The sequence below is a fragment of the Pogoniulus pusillus genome, chromosome 33, assembly GCF_015220805.1.
Source record: "Pogoniulus pusillus isolate bPogPus1 chromosome 33, bPogPus1.pri, whole genome shotgun sequence".
NCBI lineage: Eukaryota > Metazoa > Chordata > Aves > Piciformes > Lybiidae > Pogoniulus > Pogoniulus pusillus.
In genome coordinates this window covers 5578010-5601636 of record NC_087296.1, presented here as the reverse complement: position 1 = coordinate 5601636, position 23627 = coordinate 5578010, and the positions used below count along the sequence as shown (strand labels likewise).

At 44.2% G+C, this 23627-nt stretch overlaps 1 long non-coding RNA gene across 1 annotated transcript in view; it reads left to right on the top strand.

Moving 5' to 3' along the window:
- LOC135189635 (uncharacterized) overlaps positions 1-21070 on the top strand; it is a 932873-nt gene extending 911803 nt beyond the window's left edge. Inside the window, exons 2-4 of the long non-coding RNA XR_010308179.1 lie at positions 6801-6860; positions 20243-20291; positions 20432-21070. This is a non-coding gene — a long non-coding RNA (uncharacterized LOC135189635). The remainder of the gene's footprint in view (positions 1-6800; positions 6861-20242; positions 20292-20431) is intronic.
- The last annotated feature ends 2557 nt before the right edge of the window (positions 21071-23627 follow it).

Below are 23627 nucleotides of genomic sequence, written 5' to 3'. Positions count from 1 at the left end.
CTCTTGTTTTTGCCTAGAAGCCTGATTAATAGATCTGTTTTCCTCTACAATATTAAGCTTTAGTGTAAAATAGCTTCCCATTCACTTGTGATCTCCATCTGATACCTCAGCTCTGGCTGCCAGCAAGGCTCGGGTGCTGCGTTGTGTTACAGAAAGTACTCCCATGGGCTCAGATGGGAGCCCAAGGGACCATCAAGCCTGATTTCAGGAATTATCCTCTGCTCCTTTTAAAACAAGCTAAATCAATAGGCTCAGACTTGCCCATTTGAGACCTGAGCAGTTCTCCAATGACCAGGCTGTATTTACCATTCAGCAAGAAGACAGTTTTGTGTCCTTCGAACTTTGCTGAGGTTCAGTAGAGAGCAGATTCATTAGCAGCAGTAGCAGTTTGCTCTGATAAAGAGCAAACCTTACAGAAATACTTCACTGCTTTTAAGTGGGATAACTTCCTCCAATGAGGTGAAAAGGATTTGGTCCTGGAACTATAAAATAGGCTTAGATTGACAGCCACTTCTGGATTTGCTTTCTGCCTTAATGAAAGCTAAATGATACTTTAATGAGATCACAATAGGGCAGGTCCAGAGGGATTGGCATGCAGGCAGTCAGCATAGTTTATTCCTAAGGTTACTTGCCTTCTAAGGCAAGTAAAGCTTCTAATCTAAGCATTATGCAAACAGCAATGAATCTTGGCTCCACATGCATTTCCATAAGACACTCTCAGTTTTCAGATTCCAGGAGGAAAGACAAATCCCTTTTCCAACGACTATCCATTCTATCCCTACCTTGTTTTAAAAGGACTAGAGTAATAACCTAATCTCAGATGCTTATTTTCTGTGGCCAGAGCATAAGGCAATAGGCAAGCCCAAGCTATTGCATGGGGGGGTCAAACTATGAGGAGAGGCTGAGGGAGCTGGGGTTGTTTAGCCTGGAGAAGAGGAGGCTCAGGGCTGATCTCATTGCTGTCTACAACTACCCGAAGGGACATTGCGGCCAGGTGGGGGTTGGGCTCTTCTCCCACGCAACCAGCAATAGAACAAGGGGACACAGTCTCAAATTGTGCCAGTGAAAGTATAGGCTGGATATAAGGAGGAAGTTCTTCACAGAGAGAGTGATTTCCCATTGGAATGGGCTGCCCAGGGAAATGGTGGAGGCACCGTCCCTGGAGGTGTTGAAGAAAAGCCTGGATGAGGCACTTAGTTCCATGGTCTGGTTGACTGGATAGGGCTGGGTGCTAGGTTGGACTGGATGATCTTGGAGGTCTCTTCCAACCTGGTTGATTCTATGATTCTATGATTCTATGATTTCCAGTGAAACACGAAGCAAGCAGAGGACAGTGTAGACTATGAAAATCTGGAGCAGCACGTGGAAACTAGAGAACAACTGGATTCTGCATTCATCGTGCACTGACATGGGGCAAACTGCTAAGGCTCTCTTTGGAGCATCTTGTAACAGATAAAACACCTGAAAGTCACACAGTTTTGGTAACAAGGCAGGTGGAAGTCATCTGCCTAGACACAGTGATGATGCAGTGTAGAAAGCAGTGCTACTGCAAATCAACTGCCTCTTGCTGGGTTGCTTGTGTGGCATGTGCTGCTTCTGGCCAAGGTCTCTTCCCACTAAGTGGCAGAAATTAGTTTCTCAGGTGAAGAACAGGCTCCCTTAGCTCCCACTTCTTTCACATCTTCCAGCACTGGCTCATTCACTTCAGTACATCCTGCATGTTCCCTGACAGAGCTGAAGTAGCAGAGTCCTGTACATATGCATGTAGCACTCTCAGCCAGTTCTGAGCAAAATCCACACACTCATTCTTCTCCATATGTTCCTTCATCATATTTGTTTTCACTGTGAAACCAAATAATAATGAATTGTAAATCAAAGTGTCAACCAAAACATGGAGGCTCCTGCCACCCCCCCTCAAAAGGCCATATTGTTTCAGCTGTCTTCAGCTGAAAAGAAGCACTCAGTGCCCATGTGTCAGGGGTGGTAAGACACAAAAGATAGAGGAAGAAAAATATCACAAGATTTTAATGGAGTATTCAAGCATATTCCCTCTGAAAGGGGAGAAAAATCCAGCTGCAGTGAGTTTCTGTGGGTACAAAAGGCCAGAACTAGACAACATGTTCTAGCTTGGCTGGGGCAACTTTGGGTGGCAGCAAAGAGTGGCTGCTTGTTTCTGCCAGCACTGGAGCCTAGGAGAGCCAGGCTGGCTGCGGTGCTGCTCCATGTGGAATGGGGCAGCAGGAAGTGGAATGAGAAACCCTGCAGCCCCAAGGGAGAGGCGGTCTTTGCCTCCTCCCCATCACCTCTCACCGGCTCTTTGAAGCCACATCTGTGATGTGACAATTGCCGAGACAACGACTGGTCTTTCCGATCCATTTGAGCAGGCAGAGGAAGCCCTAAGGCTCCAAGTGCTATGGATTTGTAGTCACTCCTCACATGACATCTACAGAATGACACCAGGAACAAGTCGTCCGGGGCAGTTCCCAGCAGCAGGCAGCCAGCCTCCATCAAGCACCAGCCAGATGACTTTGAGGTTTCATGTCCCATCAGATACTAGGACTGGAAACACTTAGTAACAGCAGGGTGACAACCAGCTGAATAGCTTGCTAATTAAATAGGAATTGGAGGAAGATTTATCCAGGGCTGGGGTCTATGTTGAAGGGTAAAAGAGATGTTTTGAGCACACTTTTGTAAGCACAGAGTAACAGCCTGTTTGCAGGTGAGCCAACTGCAGTCATAAGCAGCAGTGTAAGACTTAGGAATTGATTTTGTGGTGCCCGATGTTAGTGAAACTTCATGACTCAGACATTCTGAGAACCAGATACAGTCCTGGCTGCCACTGCCATAGTTTCTTGGACTGCACTTAACACATGGTGTCCCTCCCTGTGTTCATAGAATCATAGAATCAACCAGGTTGGAAGAGACCTCCAAGATTATCCAGTCCAACCTTGCACCCAGCCCTGTCCAATCCACTAGACCTTGGCATTAAGTGCCTCATCCAACCTTTTTTTCAACACTTCGGTGTCCTCAAACCCAAAGCTACACAACCTTGGTTTTCAGGTGCAAGTACACATGACAAGCACTCGAGTTATATGAAAAGTCTCTCTCCTTGCACCATCTCAGAAACACCCCAAGTCCATATTCATCTGGGGGAATGGCATCTTCTGGATATTCTAATGGGTTCTTCAGCAAATGCCCAAGGAGAAATCACACACATACACATTTGTCTTAAACAAATCTGCACTAAGGAAGATCTCTCAATCTCTCAGCCCTGTGAGGAGAGGCTAAGGAAGTTGGGGGTGTGCAGCCTGCAGCAGACGAGGCTCAAGGGTGATCTCATGGCTATCTACAACTACCTGAAGGGAGGCTGGAGCCAGGTGGGGTTGGGCTCTTCTGCCAGGCAAGCAGCAACAGAACAAGGGGACACAGTCTCAAGTTGTGTCCGGGGTGGTCTAGGCTGGATGGTAGGAGGAAGTTGTTAGCGGAGAGAGTGATTGGCATTGGAATGGGCTGCCCAGGGAGGTGGTGGAGTTGCTGTTCCTGGAGGTGTTGAAGAAAAGCCTGGATGAGGCATTCAGTGCCATGGTCTGGTTGATTGGACAGGACTGGGTGCTAGGTTGGACTGACTGAGCTTGGAAGTCTCTTCCAGCATGGCTGATTCTATGATTCTATGCTCATTTACTTCACGCTCTGTAATGGTGAGGCACTCAGAAACTCAGCACTGCAGCTCAATGAGGTCCACAGTGAATCATTTCTGGCAAATTTTCATTTTCCTTTCACATAATTTCTCCACACAGATTCTCATTTTCTCCACTGTATTTCTTCTCTTGAACAGTTTATTTTGTGCCTTATACCTGACTCTACAGAGGAGCAATCTTTGCTTCACTGTCTTTCTATGATTGTCTGTGCTCTCTAGTTCGAAGGAAAAAACATTTATTCTCAGGTTTGGGGAAACTCTACATTTAATAAGCAAGCTTATTTTCCTTAAGTCACAGAAATCACATTTTCCCTGTGATCACAGGAGCATAAAACTTGCTTTCTATGATCATTCATGCTCATAAAACTCAGTCACAAAGTGCTTGAAAGTAGCAAATACTAAATGATCAGAGACAAAGTCTCTACAAACTCTCATCTATTTTCAAGCTGATATTGGCAAAAATTACTTCGTGCTCCGACTTCCATCATAATATGAATATAAATTACTAAACCTGAGAACATTTTCATTGAATTTGCTTTTGACTGTGGCTGTGCCTTCTTTATTATGTTTCCCTGAATCTGTGAAATGAGGGTGCGTGTGAGCACATACAAGCTCCATGGGGACAAAATTCCCCTGCATGCACTGCAAAAGCTGAAAGAAAACATAGAATCATAGAATCAACCAGCTTGGAAGAGACCAAGCTCAGCCAGTCCAACCTAGCACCCAGCCCTAGACAATCAACGACACCATAGCACTAAGTGCCTCAGCCAGGCTTTTCTTCAACACCTTCAGGGACGACAACTCCACCACCTCCCTGGGCAGCCCATTCCAATGCCAATCACTCTCTGCCAACAACTTCCTCCTAACATCCAGCCTGGACCTCCCCCAGCACAACTTGAGACTGTGTCCCCTTTTTCTCTTGTTGCTTGCCTGGCAGCAGAGCCCAACCCCACCTGGCTACAGCCTCCCTTCAGGTAGCTGTAGACAGCAATGAGCTCTGCCCTGAGCCTCCTCTGCTGCAGGCTGCACACCCCCAGCTCCCTCAGCCTCTCCTCACAGGGCTCTGCTCCAGGCCCCTCACAGCTTTGTCGCCCTCCTGTGGACACCTTTAGTATCGCAACATCTCTCTTGAATTGTGTCCAGAACTGGACACAGCACTCAAGGTGTGGCCTGAGCAGTGCTGAGTACAGGGTCAGAATTACCTCCCTTGTCCTACTGGCCACACTGCTCCTGAATACATGTGGTAAAGAGCACAAGTGCAAATGCCCACATCTTATTTTCACCGATCTGTTGGCTACTGAGTCCTCACAGAGATATCAAACTCTCCAAGATGTTGTGCTGTACTCAAACTGTCACTCATTAACTTGAATTTCTTGGCCTTTAATACCTTTGTTTGGGGGTTGAAACAATGCAGTGCTAGGCTACAAAATCCTCTGCTAATGCTTAAATGTATGTGTCAGAAATTTGCTGCTGCTCTGAACTTACTATTCAGCTTCTACTGAGAAAACAAGAAATCTGCCTCCTCAGCAAAGCACTGTGAGGAAAAATCAAATCCTTGGCTTATAAAACAGTATCCCTTATTGATTCCTTTATGACTTGATTTGATCTTATTTACTGTTCTGTATTCAGGTCTAACTGCCTTCCCACATTAAACAGACTTACATAAAAGGAAGGCTATAGATTTCTCTTATCTTTTGATTGCATTAACTGCACATTAATGGATGAAGAGCAAAATATCTCCCGCACTGTGAGCAAGTGAGGCAACAGCAAATCGTGAGCTGCCTCTGGGCTCGGTGACCTAGAAACCAGGAATGAGGCTCATAAAAATCAGATGCTGAAGAACAGCATCAGGGACAGCCTCAGAAAGGGAAGGATAAATCATCTGACAAGGCTGTAAGATGTAAGTGCTTCTGAAATAAAAACCAAAAAAAGATAACTCTTTAAAAATATTTTCCAGCTCTGGGTTGTTTTTTTTCTGTCATTTTTGGCTCTTTGAACATTCTCAGAGACCCCATCCTGTGCACAACAAAATGTCACATTTTTCATTGCAGAATTAAGCATTTTACATTCCTTTTCCCTAACTCATCTTCTTGCACTCAGGCTACCAGAAATGGCAGTTGCTAATGCAGAAAGTCCACAAGAAACCCAAGATTGTGGAAGCACAGAAAAGGAAAACACTTTGCTGTTTTGATTCAAGAGGTTCAAAACACTGTTTCAAGTATGGAAATAGGCATATTCCTATCCAAGGCTCTGAAAAAAACAGAGGAAAATCATCTGAATACAAGGAACTGGATTTTAGCTTTCACATAAAATCCTGATACTGTTATCTTACTCTTAACTCATCCCTTAAGCCATCACATCTGATGTAAGCCAATCAGTGTCCATAGCATATGATCTATAGCAGCCAAACAATCATGAACCTCAACTAAATTAAGCCACAAAAATATCCTTTTGGTTTATAGTTCAAAAAGACACAGGAAACCTGAGGGCATTTGTTTGGAGTTGGGAGATGGTTAAAGCTCTGACAAAGGTTGATTTTGAGGCTGCTTTGGCATTTTTGCAGGTGGGAGTTGATTTGTGATTCCAAAATTTTAGACAACTCTAAATCATAGAATGGTGCCCTCATTAAGGTTGGAAAAGGCCTCTGAGGTCATCAAGTCCACCTGTCAACCCAACTAAACTATGTGCTGAAGCACCATATCCACACATCGTTTTTCCACCAGGCCTGCCCCTTTCCCACACCTCACACTGCATTTTCTCCTTTTTTCCCTCAAACTCATAGCACCTGGGTTCTGTTGCAGTCTCCTCCCACCCCAGGTGTGACCACTTTGCACTCCCTGCCTACTCCCCTTTATAATCAGCCCTGGGCAAGCAAGCCCCAAGCTTGCCCATTGCGGGCAGAGGGATCCTCCCCCGATCGCCACCGGTGAGTCCCCATTTCTTGTGGTGTGCACTGGGTGTCTGGTGGAGGATTTCAAAGGCCGGGGGGCCTGGCTGGCCCCCCGGCTAGCTAGGGCAGATAGGTCATGATTGCTCAAAAACCAACATCACCCATGGGTGCTGGTTAAGCCTCCTTACTTAGGCTGAGCTCCTCTTCGTTTAGCTGCTTCTTCCTGGTCACTGCTGAAGAGCTGAAGTACTTGGTGGAACTGGCAGCTGACAGGTAAGCAGTATTGTGTTGTCAGAGGATCATTTTGGTTGGAAAAGCTCTCCAAGATCATCAAGGCCAGCCTTCAACCCAACACCACCATGGCCATTGAACCCTGTCCCAAACTGCCATGGCCACAGACTGCTTGAACACCCCCAGGGATGGTGATTCCACCATCTGCCTGGGCAGACTGCTTCAATGCTTGACCACTCTAATATTTAATCTAAACCTTCCCTTGCACCACTTCAAGCCACTTTACTTCTGTTCTACTGCTAGTTCTTCAGGAGAAGAGATTAGCTTCCACCTCAGTACAACCTCCTTTCAGGTACCTGTAGAGAGCAGTAAGGTGTCCCTTCAGCCTTTTTTTTTTCCAGGTCTTTCAGGCTCTTCCCATAAAAGATGTTCTCTAGAGCAGACTAAGAAAGACTAAGGTGAGGGCATTGTGTCAGCACATTGTATGGGTGCCTCCTGCTAATGGACTGTTCTTGACTGTAAATTGCTTAGCTCTAAGCATGGATCATTCTAAGGACTGCTGAAATCTATAATAAAGAGCTCTCTGACAGGACACTAAAATTAAGTAGCAATGAGAACAGCTTTGCTTTCCAAAGAGAAAACCTAAGTGGACTCACTTTATCATGTTTTAGATGTTCCACACTTGGTGGTAGCACTGACGTTTGTTACCAGAACCCCTGGCACAAATGGGGACACCACTGCACCACTGCTTTGAGTGCTGCATGAGCACAGCATAAAACAAATCAAGTTTGTCTCATACAGGAGGTGAAGTACAGCAAAGCCACTTCTGTATCAGATGTTAGCTATGCACATGTGTCTCTTCATGTCTGTGTAAGCAAAAAAAAACACAGGCAAGAAATATCCAAGGATTTGGTGTTTTCATTTTTAACACCTTAACAAGCTAATTAGGTAGGAGCAAACCTCAGGCTTCTGGCACTTTCTCAGTGTGATTTGCAGTTCTCACCAGCATGTGTTGTCCCCCAGAATTGGGTACATTAGGCCTTTTTTTAAATACCTTTTCTCCTGTGTGCATTTGTGTCTGTCCTGCTCAGAACAACCTTCACATCATAGGAGGTAAGTAGATAAAGGCAACAGGGAGGTACTGGATAAAGGCTCCAGCTGTCCCAGGAGATGTGTTTTCCCCCTTTCATACCACCTTCATCCAAGAATGTCTCAACAACAGAATCACAACCACCACTGCTACCATCTTTGCGATTCACACTTCATAGTTAAATCTGTTTAATAGCTACATTTCCATTTCCTGTGATGTTTTTAATGTAGACACTAGTGTCTGAATAGAATGGGAGTGGGAAGGCTCTCCACAAGCTGAATTTGTTACCTTGCCTTGGCCACCTCAAATTGCAAGTAAGAGGAAACAGGTGACAAGTAGAGCTAACTTGTCTTTTATGCTGTAATTGTTCAGTGACCCAGACTCTCTACAATTAGTTCCATGCCAGTGGCTGAGAAGGACAGAAAGAAGATCAGGTCTGACTTTGCCACTCAGTGCAAACAAGAAGTAAGGCTTTAGAAAGAACTCAGTGCTTCTCAGCTGACAAATTGGCTTTGGAAGTGATAATGAAGCCAGGTGAAACTGGGATGGAGGGCTCCTTTATAATTTCTTTCTGCACCTCCTGGTTCCTGTGATATCACATACCAAAATGTTTGCAGTTCATGGGTGGGTTTGCTGTGTTCTGTCTGCCTTTATCAAAATCAACAAGTGTGCAGAGTTTTGAGAAGCTGATTGGTTCAGATTTCTCAGCTTGTTTTGCAGACAAAAGAATCAAAACCCTTTGAAAGGAGGTCAATAAGAGCTAAGCATATAAGCTGGTTAAGATTTAGCAAATCCTGCACAGACCTTTTTGCATTTCTAGGCACCCAATTACCTCTAAACTGGACCCTGTAGAAATTTCTCAAGTTTGGATACTAAAGAGAATCAAACCTCTGACTCATGCAGGTTTGTTCCACTGCTCCTGTGCAAAATATCCCACTGGGGTGGTCTGATGGGCTCTTCTGAGGAAAAGGCAGGGAGAAGGAAAGGATGTAAAGACCATCTTTGTTAATGAAGAAGCTCTGTCTGTTCCATGCTGCATTTGTAGGACAGCACTGGCTATAGTAGAATATCATAATGTAGATGAGAGAAGGATGTTGAAGACATGCTTCAGAAATAGGATCTTACTTTCAGTTTTACTGGTCTCGCAGTGTCCTCAAATCTTTTTATAAGCTATTTGGCTTGGTCAAAATATTTGAAGAAACTAAACATCTGGCCAAAATAACAGCAGTTTGCTACCTAAGAATTACTGAGACACAGTGCTGACAGCTGTTAAATGCAGATGGCACTGCCGTAACAGCTATGACAGCATGACAGTAAGTTATGACATAGCTTAGCAGTTATGACAGCACAACTAAACAACCATTTAATCATATTAAAGATCATCCAGGATGACAAAAGTAGTGATTCCAGTCCAGCAAAAAAATTCCATGTGTGTTCCAAAAAGTAAAGATCTTTACAAGAACTTACACATTAAAGACACACACAAGAAAGGTGGGGGGGGGGAGGGGGAGGATATGGACTGACTTCTTAGGATGTCAGGTGATGATAGGACTAGGGGGAATGGAACAAAGCTAGAAGCTGGTAGATTCAGACTGGATGTTAGGAAGAAGTTCTTCACCATAAGGGTGGTGAGACCCTGGAATGAGTTCATAGGATGTTAGGGGTTGGAAGGGACCTGAAGGGATTGAGTCCAACCCCCTTGCTGGAGCAGGACAATACTATCTAACACAGATCATAGAGGAACACATCCCTGGAGGAATTTAAGGCCAGGCTGGATGAGGCTCTAGACAGCCTGATCTAGTGTGAGGTGTTCCTGGGCATGGTGGTGGGGCTGGAGCTAAATGATCCATGTGGTCCTTTCTAACCCTGACTGATTCTATGATTCTTTTTGCAGAGAACAGTTAGTTGATACAGATAGAATAATCTAGTTCTTAAAGTGGCAACACTAAGGAGTGCTGACAAAACCATAACCTCTAAATGAAGGCACAGGTTGGTGCAGAGGGCTCTTGGGATCTACGCATCTCTCTGGGTCAAAATGATTAGCATCAAGCCTCTTTGTAGTCCAGATTTCAAGGACTAAGAGGAAGGCACTTATTTTTTCAGAACCCAGGTAAATAAATGGGTGTACAGCAAGCTCCTTCTCTCAAGTCTGTGACCATGCAGACACTGAGCAGCCCCAAGCTGCTTCAAAATGAGAGAAGTAGTCTTTCAAGTTAGAGAAGGAGTAAGGGAGGAGAAGAACTGTGGTTACTCCTGTCCTGCCACTCATCCCACTGGCTGAGCACCTAATTTTCATGCACTTTATAAATTTTCACCTGAAACTGTAATATAAATTCGACTTTATACTTAGAAAACTGACCTATACAGGTAAGACTGTACATGGCTACTATTGCTCATTGTTTGCCTTCTGTGTCCCACTAACAGTACTTCCCTTATAAACGATCCTGTGTAGCTCTCTCTGTGACCTGAACTCAAAAGGCAATGAAAAACAGTACTTAATTTCTAATAACAGTTAAAAGTTACACTTTATAAAGTCTCATAAGAAACATTTGAATCATACCTAAAAGAAATACTTGCCCTGCTGGTTTAATGGAAGGGAAAATATCTCATCTTAAGGTTGTGAGTAAATAATGAATAAATTTAAATATAGAAGTGTTAATTTAAAACTAAATATTAATTCAATGTCTCCAGCATCTGGAGCACATTTCAAGTGGCAATGAGGCTAATCAAGTGAACAATCTAATTCTTTCTGGTAGATTTGATTATATATTTAAGAGGTCATAAATATGTTGCTTGCATTATCTCTGTGATTTTTTTTTTTTTTCAGCTAGAGAAGTAATAAAGTTTAACAGTACTGTGGAACATGTCCCTGCTGAGGAGCTGGGTCCCTTTGGCTGGAGGAGCCTGAGGAGTGACCTGGTTCATGTTTATAAAGATGCGAAAGGCAGTGTCAGGAGGACAGAGCCAGGCTTTGGTCAGTGATGTCCAATGGTAGGACAAGGGGCAATGGGCATAAGCTGGAGCAGAGGAGGTTCCATGTGAACATAAGGAAAAGTTCTTCACTGTGAGTGTGACAGAACTGGAACAGACTGCCCAGAGAGCTTGTGGAGTCCCTGTCTCTGGAGGCATTCAAAACCCACCTGGATGTGTTTCTGTGTGAATTTGGTTACTTTTTTATACCTTTGGAGCTCTCAGCAGGTATGGCCCAAATGCACAGCTTGGGCTCTCTTTGCAAGACATAAGGACACAAGGGGAAGAATCAGTTGTGGTGATAAGTATCTTCTTTAGAGGGGATGAGCAAACCGCTCAAGGTACACATAAGGGACCCTAACAACCCATGTAGGGTGGACTTGTTCTGGATTGCTGAATCTGCCAACAGCATCTGATGGGGCTGCTCCTCACTTGTTATCAGCTGTCAGCTCCTACCTAATAGGGTCACTGGGGTAGCCAGGTCATGTAGAGGTGAAAGGTGTTAGCCAAATTCCATGTAAAGTAGCCTAGCACTTATCTGCTTCTCTTACTTGCCATCTGGTGGGTTTGTTTGCTGCTTTGCCAGTGAGTGCAATTTAAAGGACATAAGGAGGTGTCTTGGTGTGTTGTGATTTTTGCAACAGATCACTCCACCACTGGCAAAAGTAATAACATTCTGTCACTTCCAGTCATGTCAGCCTTGTTAGATTGCCATGTGCAGGTCTCTCATCTAACCAAAGCTGCTCACTCTGCCAAAACCAGCCTGCTGGGGCAAAGGATCTGCTGTGGAGCTCCTCCTCTTATATTGATGTTCCAGGAATTGCTAATCAGCTCTCATTCTACCTGCAGACTTCAAAATGTCTATGTGCAGATAGCTCTACACTCAGAGACCAGTAACTGGGGTTCTTTAGCAAATAGTTCTCACTAGGTGTTAACCAGTATGTGCACAAGCACACTGGCTGCAGCCCAGCCAGCCTAGAAAGATGTCCTCTTTGATGCTGCATTGAAACCTGCATACTGGAGAGTGGATTTAGACTAAGATGCATGCCCAAGCCATGTGCTGCATAAAAATGACCCAGGCAGAGATCAGTGTTCTTTGCCAAACTGCTCCAGAGCAGAAACCTGGACCAGCATATCACGGCCATGCCTCCCTTTCAGAGCACCAGGACAGAAGGGTGAGCTGGAGCATGCTGTTGCCACAGAGCCTAGATGCAATATCCTGGGCCACTGCTGGAGAGCCAAAACTTGACTAATAATCTCTAACCCGTGCTGGATAAAGGAGTTACCATTTCTGTCCTCAAATTGAAAATCAGTAAGGAAGCAGCCTGCACTCTGGGAACACTAACAGTAAAGGCAAGCAACTATTTTAACTACCCTGAAGAGAATGTGATAGATTTTCCAGCCCCTCGACTCCCTAACTCAGGAACATGTGTCTTCCTGAAGAGGCAGCTCTTGTTCTTTCACAACCTGTTCCAGGGTAACATTTTGAGTGGCACTCTGTGAGGCACAGAGTGCAAACAGACAGGTTACACCTCGCATTTATAAATGAAAATATGGCTCTCAGGGCTGATGTTCACCCTGAGGAGAAAGACTGTAGATTTTTAAAGATAAAATAATATTTTAAAGCTATTGGGTTTTTTTAACTGCTGTTTCCTTACTCTATCTCCTGAGGTATCCCAGAGAGCTACAGATGGTCCAAGCAGATGATACATTTCTTCAGGAGAAGTGACAGAATTGAAAAACACACCCAGACACTTCAGAGATGCAGGAGAAGGGGGGGGGGGGGGGGTGTGTGGAAGTCAAGTTCTTTCCATAAATTTCCCTTCCAGAAGACACCTCTATTAAAATGTAGAAGAGAAGCCATGAAATATTGAGGAAAAGTCAATGAAATGTGGAACTGGCCATAAATCCAGAGGCATAAAAGTCATGGAAATCCATAGTAAGAACAAAGTTCAAACCCTGGTAATGCTTTTATTATCATTTACTGTACATTACGAAGCTTGGTTTGCAAAATGCACAACTCCAAACCTATTTCTGTGAGGCTCTTTGAGACTGCCCTGGTAAATGAGATTCTCAGATGTTCTGCAAGAATGCTCACACAGCAACAAATACAGTTTTGTAAGTATTTTAGTCAAGCCATGGGGTAGGAAGGGGATAATTAATGCAGGATGATTTTTTTTTTCCCCCAAAATTAATATTGTTTATGAATTTTGATCTTCAGAACTCTTACCACCACTCATTTTAATAATAATCAGTTCTTTGCATGGTCATGGAAACATTTTACAGATAATAACCAGATCTATTAGTAAGCAGCAAAATCTATAAACATTAATTGAACTGAAAGAGAAGATTCCTGTGGTCAATATACCACTTGCCTGCTAGATGGACTCAAGGAGTTCTTTTCTGCTTATGGCAGAAGGCAATGGGAGAATTACTAAGGCTTTTAAGTGTTTACTCACAAAATTGTTATTACCTGACTTGTGGGGCTAGATACAGTCCCAGACAGTGCCCAAATGCTTTCAGGGAGCTCTGTCTTGTTGGCCACTGAAACTTGATTTTTTTCCCAGGCTTCTGGGGAAACGAGGCAGACAATCTCTGACCTTGTGCCCTGGCTCCTCTGGATGGTCTGTGTATCTCCAGGGCTTCTCGCCTTGGCAGTAGACTTTCAGGTGTAGGCAGGATGCTTTGCAGTGTGCAATCTCAGCATGATGTCACACTGGATATGCAGGCCAATTGTGTGGAGGCATTTAGAGTCTCTTCCTGGTAAACTCATGACAGTGGAGTTTCCAGGCAAACAGGCTGTAAGCAATGGCAGCAGGCATGAATAGAGCAGCAGAGCACACTGCATTTACCTGCGTATCTCTTTTTATCAATGTGGGATGAGATCAATTGCCCTTTGGACACAACAGCCAATCAAAATGGCAGTTAGACAAGCCTGACTGCATTAGGCAAAGCTATAGATTTGCTTTAACCAAATTTGGGAAAAGCATAGACCTTGCACAAGGCAGGCACAATCTAAGTGTGTGTACCTTGTTTACTACAGGACCAAGACAAGTCTGGGCAGGCCACAGTCCTTAGACTTAGTGACTCCATCTTCTTTTGTCTTCTTTCCTGCAGTTGCTTCTCCCCATAACACAAGGGAGAGCAGAAAAACATGCCTGGGCAAGCCAGGACATGTATAAGCCTATTTTGGGCCTGTCAAGCCTACTGTGTCACCATGTACATATAGAACAGTGATGTGACTGTTTCCTGTGGCTGGACAGATGGACATGAACAAATATTTGAGAGGAAGTCCTATTCTTCAGATTAATGCAGAGTAAGTCTTCCTTTTAATACTTCAATTGATGACAAATATGTAACTGATGGGAAAAACAGAAAACACAAGTACTGGTGGAAGGACTTGTTATTTTGGTTAAATTCTGAGCTTATTAGGATGAAGGGTGAAACCCAAATAGATTAGTTGGAAACAGAACAAGGGTAGTTGGAGACAGAACAAGGGGGAATGGCCTCAAGCTGAGGCTGGGGAGGTTTAGATTGGACATTAGGAAAAAGTTTTTCACAAAGAGAGTGGTCAGGGACTGGAATGTGCTGCCCAGGGAGGTGGTGGATTCACCCACCCTGGACATGTTTAAGGGTTGTTTGGATGTGGTGCTTAGGGCTATGGTTTAAGGTGAATCTTGTAGAGTAGGGATCTAGGTTGGACTTGGTGATCCTGAGGGGCTTTGCCAACCTGGACATTTCTGTGATTGTATTTCTGAGGTCCTTTCCAACCTGATCCATTCTGTGATTCTATGTAAAGTTTGTGCTCAGTCAGTTCCCTCATGGCAACTACCTCTCCAAGTTGCCACTAAGGAAGGCTTGCTGCTTGGGAATCTTCCTTTCAAATCTCATCTCTGCATGACATCAAAGCCCAGGGAAACTCCAGGGGCTAAAATAGCTACTGGAGGCCCAGCACTTTAGTTGTCAGGTCTGTGTGCTCACCTACTAACAATCTCACACAGCAATCAAACAGATTGTACTGGCAATGGTGCATGGTGTCAACAGCTAACCTTTCCTTTGATAATAGCCTTCCATTTGCCCTTTTTTTTGCATTGCACCTTGTACCATTGTGAATGATCCAGACATAATAATTTTCTTTTCACAACCAATGATCTCATCTCTCATTAAAATATTCCAATTAGCCTCAAACCAGCACACCCTTCCACCATCTTTCATGATAAAAACATGACAAGTGACTGTTTTGAATTAGGCCTTGTGCTATAAATCACAGATTTGAACACTTAGGATATTTTGACTACCTGAGCCCTTCCTTAAAACAAAAACAACAAAGAAACCCAAAAGCCAACCCCCCCAACATTTTAGACTTCTCATCTCCTGCTGACATATGCTTGTGAAATGTCAGCACTTCCAGCATTTGATCATGTTGTAAGGGGTTGTCTTGATAAGCACTGGAGCTCACCAGTCACAGAGGATGTCAGCTAACATCTCTCAGCATCATTATTTCTATTTCATCTGAAATTCCATGGCAACGAGTCTTTAAACACTGGCAGCAGAGAGAGGTGGAATAATGTAATTTGTAATTGTAAAACTATGTGAAAAGGGACAAGTTGTAGAGTATTTGAGGGGACAAACTCACACCTCGGTGCACTGGCCTGAAGCAGCTCTTTTGTTAGTGCAGGGAAATGCAGCATGCGTTTGCATAATGCAGATGATATCATCTGGAAGTCAAAGGGCATCAGACTTTAAAAGCCAAAGACAGTGACATCCTTGCTGGTGGCACTGCTCTGTGTTACAGTGGTGCCACCATGTCCTGCCAGCAGGGCAAGGGCACAAGTCTACACAGACCTCACAGAGCAAGTGTTGGTGGCTAGGGAGCTGAGCTGTCAGGTTCTTAACCTCCAGGTTCATTCTATTTTGTTCCACATCTGGAGGTGTTAAGCATGGACTGCAAGACTGAAGCAGTTTTAGTCACATCTTAAAGATCAGCTTCAACAACAGTGTTAGCCTTGGCTATATTCCACAGATGTCCATTTAGGAATCCTAGTGGAGAGGCTATTAAACAATCTCTCATTTACTTCTCAACTCAAGATATATTAAATGTACTGGCAAAATATCTTTGGCAACCAAAATGCATCTTTCCTGCAGTGCCCTTTTTTTTTAGTGTTTATTGTGACTGTTAGAGGGAATAATACACTTGAAATTTACACCTAAAACTCTGCTGCTAAGGCAATACTTAATGATGTGATGGGTTAGATTGGACTTGCCTTATTATGTCACTGTTTAAAGCACCATGCAACTTACTGCTCATTAGTATTCATGCATTGTTATCTCTTAAGGGTTATGAATATTTCAGCAACACTCTCTGAATGCCTGTTATGAATGAAGGTGATTGGGGGAGAAACATCTGTTCAATTTTGGATGCCCTTGCTCAAGAAAGATACAGTCAAGCTTGAAAAACTCCAGAAACACACAACTGAAACAGTTATTTCAGTTGCAATTATTTTGTCTAATAATTTTTAAACAAATAACTAAAGCCAAATCCAATTTATAAATGAGAAGTGAACAGCTGACAACTCTGTCCTCCTCTGAGTGAACTCTCAAAACTCAGAGGGCAAACCGAGAGTAAAAGCATGAAATACAAAGGTGCAGTGCTTGAAAATAGGTCTGTGTAAGAAGGAATTGTCAAAAATAATGAGTCAAACCTGCTGAGCCAGGTCCCTTTTGGTGCAGAATTACCCCTCTCTTACTTTTGTTAAGCCTATTCATCCACTAGGCAGTAGGACCATGCAAGACTTTCACAGAGAGGTAACACACAGAGGCAAGCAGATCAACTCTTTGAGCTTTACAGTAAATCAATAGAGACAGGAGCTTCACACTTCCCTTTTTATTGTGCTGGTCTCTAGAGTGACCATTTGTCATAATAATTAACCAGTGCCCAGAGTCCAGGAGCAAACCATTAGTAGACAAACAGCAACCAATAGCAGCATGTTCTAGGAAAACCAGGGGAATTTCACATGTTCCTTGGCTCAGTTTGGAAGGAAAATCACAGCTTTTGTGAGGGCTGCAATGGAAAAGCAGGCCTCTGGAAGAATTTATCTGGCCTGTAGTCCACAAAGCAGCAAACTCAGAGCAGACCACATGGGGAGACAGGGCAGGGAAGAAAAAGTAGCACCTCAGCTACGTGGGAGAAAAGTTTGGATTTCCTCTCAGCTGCACTGCAGGGTTTCTGGCTTGTAGGAGCTCAGTTTGCCTCACCATAAGGTATCTTGTTCTGTGGCACTATCAGTTCAGATCTTTTCTTCTGGTTAGTCTGTTTCCAAATGAGCTTAGGGAAGCAGCCCCTCTTACCAGCACAGGTAAGTACTCTGTGCCAAAGCTTGCAGAAGTGATCTCAGGGGCATTAAACTGGGTCAGGCAAAACCCTTGAGAATTAAGAATTCTCTGTGGGATACTCTTGTGACTTTGCACTGATTTCTCACTGATATTGTTTTGTTTATAAAGCAGTGATTGTGTGGTCTGGAAAATTCATAAGAGAGACAAATATTGGTGATAGGACTGCTGGGAGTTAGCTGTGCTGTTTAACAGAATTGTATCATAGAATCAACCAGCTTGGAAGAGACCTCAAAGATCATTCAGTCCAACCTAGCTCCCAGCCCTAGATAATCAACTACACCATGGCACTAAGTGCCTCATCCAGGCTTTTTTTGAACACCTCCAGGGACAGCAACTCTACCACCTCCCTGGGCAGCCCATTCCAATGCCAATCACTCTCTCTGGCAACAACTTCCTCCTAACATCCAGCCTATATTTCCCCCAGCACAACTTGAGACTGTGTCCCCTTGTTCTGTTGCTGCTTGCCTGGCAGAAGAGACCAACCCCACCTGGCTACAGCCTCCCTTCAGGTAGCTGCAGACAGCAATGAGCTCTGCCCTGAGCCTCCTCTGCTGCAGGCTGCACACCCCCAGCTCCCTCAGACTCTCCTCACAGGGCTCTGCTCCAGGCCCCTCACCAGCTTTGTCGCCCTCCTGTGGACACGTTCAGTATCGCAACATCTCTCTTGAATTGAGGAGCCCAGAAGTGGACACAGCACTCAAGGTGTGGCCTGAGCATTGCTGAGTACAGAGACAGAATAACCTCCCTTGTCCTACTGGCCACACTGCTCCTGATCCAGGCCAGGATGCCACTGGCTCTCTTGGCCACCTGGGCCCACTGCTGGCTCATGTTCAGTTACTATCTACCAGCACCCCTAGGTCCCTCTCTGTCTGGCTGCTGTCCAGCCACTCTGCCCCAGGCTGCAGCACTGCTTGAGATTGTTGTGGCCAAAGTGTAGATCTGCTCTCCTCCCTAGATAAGCAGGAGAAAGATTACAGTCAAAATTTGCACTTGGTTTCTTAAAAAAGATAAGGCTCTTTTAAGTGCTAATGTTAGATATTATAAAATCCTAAGCTAACTCTGTAAAGAGAATTTGAAGCAGGCAGTAGCTGCAGTATTCTTGTTTCTCAGATCAGCTGCTCTGGCAGATGAGCTTCTTCACCAGTTCACAGATGTGCAAATATCCCCACAGTGGTTTTGACATTTTTCAACCATTCCAGCCTCTTCCTGGAGGAATGGCATCCAGGGAAAAAGAAAAATGTAGTCTTTTTTTACTTGTTACTCTTTTGGCCTTTCTGAGATGAAAATCAGAGCCACTTTCTGAGTGAACGATCATGCCATGGACATATGTCTCCCAGGAACCTTAACAACACCTTGAGGAGCATTCCAACATTTAAGCAGTGACAGAGTATGCATGGGGGGAAAAATTACACTGGTGTGCAAATTGCCCAGGTTTTGAAGCAGCAAAAGCATTAAGAATGAAGGTGTGGATGGCAAAACCAGGTGAAAACAAAAATACTCTTGGGTTGCCTTCTGCTGAAAGCCACATCTGTCAGGAGGTAGGTGGCCTTCAGAGTCTCCTGCCAGTGATTAAGGGGCAGTTTCCTTTGCTGATTCACCAGCCTTGATCCACAGAGCAAAAGTGATGCTTCAGAGCACACCCCTTGGCAGGATCCTCCTCCTTCCCTCGGCATGGAGCCAGGGAGCAGGGGACGCCCTCCCGCACAATCCCAGCGGCTGCGGACAGGCACCGCTGGGCACAGTGGCGCGGCAGAGGTAAGTTGTATCATGCACTGCCATCTACTGTGTCTCTACTCAAACTGCCGCACCAAACTGCAGCCCAGGAAACACGCAACTTCAAACAACATCATCACTGCAGGTCACTCTTGTTGTGCTTCAAGAGGGGATTGCGTAAGGGTACAGAGAACTCCTCTAAACCAATGCACAAATGCATACAAGTGGCACATGTGGCCACCAAAGGTCCCAAGCTCTGCACCATGAAGGAAGCTGCTCATAGCTTTTCATTTGCGAAATAGGGGTTTGCTGTCTATTATCACACTAATGGGCGATAACATACATGAATAAGCCAGAACAATCTTCAGTGGCATAAGACACTTGGAAGAATATTTAGATGCCTTGCTGACTTTTGTCCTGGATGAATAATTATCCAAGAGTGAGCCTCAGACAATTTGTCAAAGATTTGTCTCTATTCCAGCTCAGCACCTCCCCAGGGCAGAAGCTATATGCTGTTTATAGATAACCAGATAGCTGCTAATCTGAGTGAGCAGCTGGCCTTTTGAAGTGCTAAAAGCAGACCAAAAAGTGTTGCATGGCAATTGTGGAGTGAGAAAAGTACATAGACAAAGCACAGGGCAGGACTTTGTGATGGGAACTATGAGAATATTGGCAGCCCAGACACACACCTGTCTGTTTCAGCAGGACAAGTCATGGCAGCATATTGTCCTCTCTGCAAAACAGCTACAATTCAGTGGTACCTTGGTGTATTACACTGCAGATCACCTTTGGGAAAGGCTGTAAGATGGAACATCTTTCTTAGGAGGAGAGCCTGAGGGAGCTGGGGTTTCTGCAGCTTGGAGAAGAGCAGACTGATAGGTGACCTCATCAATGTTCAAAAAGATGTAAAGGTGAGTGCCAGGAGGCTGGAGCCAGGCTCTGCTGGGTGATGCCCTATGACAGGACAAGAGTCAGTGGGTGGAAGCTGAGGCATAAGCAGTTTCATGTAAACATGAGGAGGAATTTTTTCCCTGTGAGGATGACAGAGCACTGGAACAGGCTGTCCAGGGAGCTTGTGGAGTCTCCCTCTCTGGAAATGCTCAAGACCTACCTGGATGCATTGCTCTGTGATCTGGTATAGGAGATCCTACTCTGGCAGGAGGATTGGGCTGGATGAGCTTTTGAGTCTCTTCCAGCCCCTGACATTCTATGATTCTATGATATGTTCATTAAAATCATAAGCCTGTTCTCCACCCAGGTGCTGTATGCTCTCCATGCAGAGTATGATGGACCTATTCCATAACATGGTTGGTATCCCCACTTGCATTTTAACTTCTTCATCCTATTTTTCTCTACCTGAAGAATTCCTACAGGGAAAACAAAATTTCCTTACCCACACTGCCCACTCTGCCTCATTTTAACAGTTCTCAATTTATTTTTGCTTCAGAGCAGCAGAAGTTAAGTGATGAAAGCTGTTTCAGCACACAGCCAAGCTGAAGAGGAATAACCACAGATTTGGTATCATATGAAGTCAGAATAAATCCTGCTTTAAAGGCTACTTCATTATGTCTTGGTATCTTACTGCCTAAATTCTTCTACAGCCTGAAATTATATGCTATTCTTACTAAGGTATAACTTAGCAGAGGTTTGGGGTTTTATTTCAGTGCAACTGCTATGCCCATATGTGTGCAATAATAACTCCTGTGCTGTTGGGACTTTTTTCAGACTGCAGCATTCTCACACTTAACATACAGAAATATCAAGTACATGAAAGTGCTATTTGAGGGTGTAAAATGAGTTTGCAAACCATAGCAGAGGAATTACATGCCGCTACTATAGGAATGGAGGTACCATACACAGTCTCATAAGTTAGAATCATAGAATTGCCAGGGCTGGAAGGGACCTCAAGAATTATCTAGTTCCAGCCTCCCTGCCATGGGCAATGACACCTCACACTAGATCAGGTTGCTCAGAGCCTCATTTACAAACACCTGCAGGGATGGGGCTTCTGCCATCTCTCTGAGCAACCTGTTTCAGTGTCTCACCACCCTCATGCTTAAGAACTTCTTTCTAACATCCAATGTCAGTCTACTCACTTCTAGTTTTGCTCCATTCCCCCTAATCTCATCACTACTTCACATCCTAAAAAGTCCCTCCTCAGCTTTCCTGTAAGCCCCCTTCAAATACAGGAAAGCCACAAGAGAATCTTCTTGGAGCCTTCTCCTCTCCAGCCTAAACAACCCCAACTCTTTCAGTCTGTCTTCACAGCAGAGATGCTCCAGCCCTCTGATCATCCTTGTGGCCCTTCTCTGCACACACTCCACCATGTCCAATTTACAGCTAAAGTGCTGTTATGATTGCTCTAGGTAATAGAACAGAGAGTGGGCTCACCACAGTTGCAGGCATGTACATACCTGGGAAAATAGATACAGAATTCAACTCTTATGACAAAACAGAGGCACAGCCCAACAGAAATGTTAATCCAAAGGAAGATGCCCAGTTTACTCTAGGTAAGGACAAGTACTGGATGGCAGATGAGTAATCAGCAATTCAGGGGAGAAAAAAAAAAGGAGCTGGCAGTTACTATGGATCACAAGCTGAACATGAGTCAACAACATCATGCTGCAAAAAATATAGAAACATCATAGTGAGAAGAATAAGTACAAATGTAGTCTGCAGCACTGGCAGGATCACCTCTCCATCCTACACAGCACCAGCCCAATCTGAGCTGGAGTAGTGTGCTGGGTGCTGCTCTTAACGAAAGCTTTAAACTTGCTGGTAAGAGTCCCAGGGACAATGATGATTGAATGAGACCTGGGAAACAGTCTGGGAGGGAGGAAGGAAAGACTTGGTCAGCCTGCAGCAGAAAAGGTAGTGAAGAAACATGAGAACAGCCTGCAGATGTAAAAGACTGCTGCTCAGAAGGCACATTTGTGATTTGTACTTAGGTTGGAGGAAAGGAGGTAAAGTAGGTTCAATGAGAAAGATTCATATTGCAGAGTAGAAAATTATTTCTGACAGCAAAACATAATGATACCTTGGAGAATCCTGAGTCTCATGCCTTGAACATCTGCAGGATCGTGATGGGTAAATCTTGGTTAGAGAGAAGGCAATGTTACAGTGGATTCTGGCTTATTAGGTCAGCAGGATGACATGACACCTTGAAGGTCCTTTGAGCCCTTCTCTGCAGTGCTAGCTCAAGAGAAAAGATCACCTTAAGAACATGGTTGAGAAGCAGTTGACAGTAGCACCATCTGTCTCTATCCATTAGCAGAGGAGAGAAAATGACCAAAAGTAAATAATTACTCCCATTGGAGACCCATCCTTTCATATGTAACAGAGGAGCAAACACTGCTGACCTTAAAAAACTTTGCCTTTAAGGAACAGTGAACAACATAGGGTGAGAAATTATTCTTAGGGTTGTTTTTCTGGAGTTTGTTGTGTTTGGTTATTTTAATTCAGGAAGAAGCAAGCTGCCTCTAATGGTTGATTGGAGTCTATGAGGTACAAGTAGTGGCTGAAGGAACAGATTCTGCTTAAGCATGGAGACAAGGGAGCTGTCAGGTCACCTAACTGCAGCCATTCCAAAGCTTAAATGGGGTTGTAGAGAAGATAGTGCCAGGTGATTTAGAGGTGCCTAGCAAAAGCAAGGAGCACAAGCTGCAAGCAGAGAAAGCTTTCACAGTGGTAGTGGTTAAGCACTGTGACAGGTACTCAGGGAAACTGTGAAATCTCCATCCCTGAAGATTCTCAACACTTGACTGAATGAGGCTGTGAGTCAGCAGGCAGTCTAAGCAACTCTAAAATCCTACAAGGTGCTGGGAGAACTGGCCTGCTTTCCTTGAGTTTTGGGACTGGGGATGCTTGGGGGTTATTTGGTTTTGCAGAGTAGGGGTTTTGATTGCTAAAGAGCTCCAGTGGCAAGAACAACTCCTTTGTAATAACAGCAGTCTTTGCTGCAGAGTTTTGTACCAATTCACACAGAGTGAAATCTGTGCACACCCAGGCTGCAGGCAGAGCCAGCCAAGGGGTTTATTGGAAGTACTGACTGCAAGGCACATGAAATACTCCCTCACTTCTGCCTCAGACAGTAACCAAACTCAACAGTAACAGCACCTTGGTCTTGCAGGACTTGACACTAGAAAGAGAGTCCAACACATCAGATTTTTTTTCATTCCTTTCAAGTTGTTGGCTTTTGGAGTTGTTTTGTATTGTCTTTTGATGGCAGAATCTCCATTTTTGTCTTATTTACTGCTGATGACAATCTTTATCTTCAAAGAAATCTGGTTCTTGTACCAAGGGTATTTAGTTCCATCATTTGTGCTGCTGCATTCCTCGTTGCTAGAAATTTCCTCTAAGAACCCAACAGCTGGCACTGATTTTTTATTATTTATTAATTTCTTTTTAAGAGCATTGCAAAAATACTTCTTTGGGAGCTGAGGAAAGCACATGTGTGATGAATTAAATGCACTTCAGAAAAATATCCAAAAGCAGTGGTCACTCAGTGCTGGCATCATGCATGCCTCGACACTAACTCATGGCAAGCTGTTTGCAGGGATATTTCTGATATCATTTCCTTATATCTTTTGCAAAATCCCTTTTTTATAAGGTGCAAGGTTCTATACTACAGATCTGGGAACTAT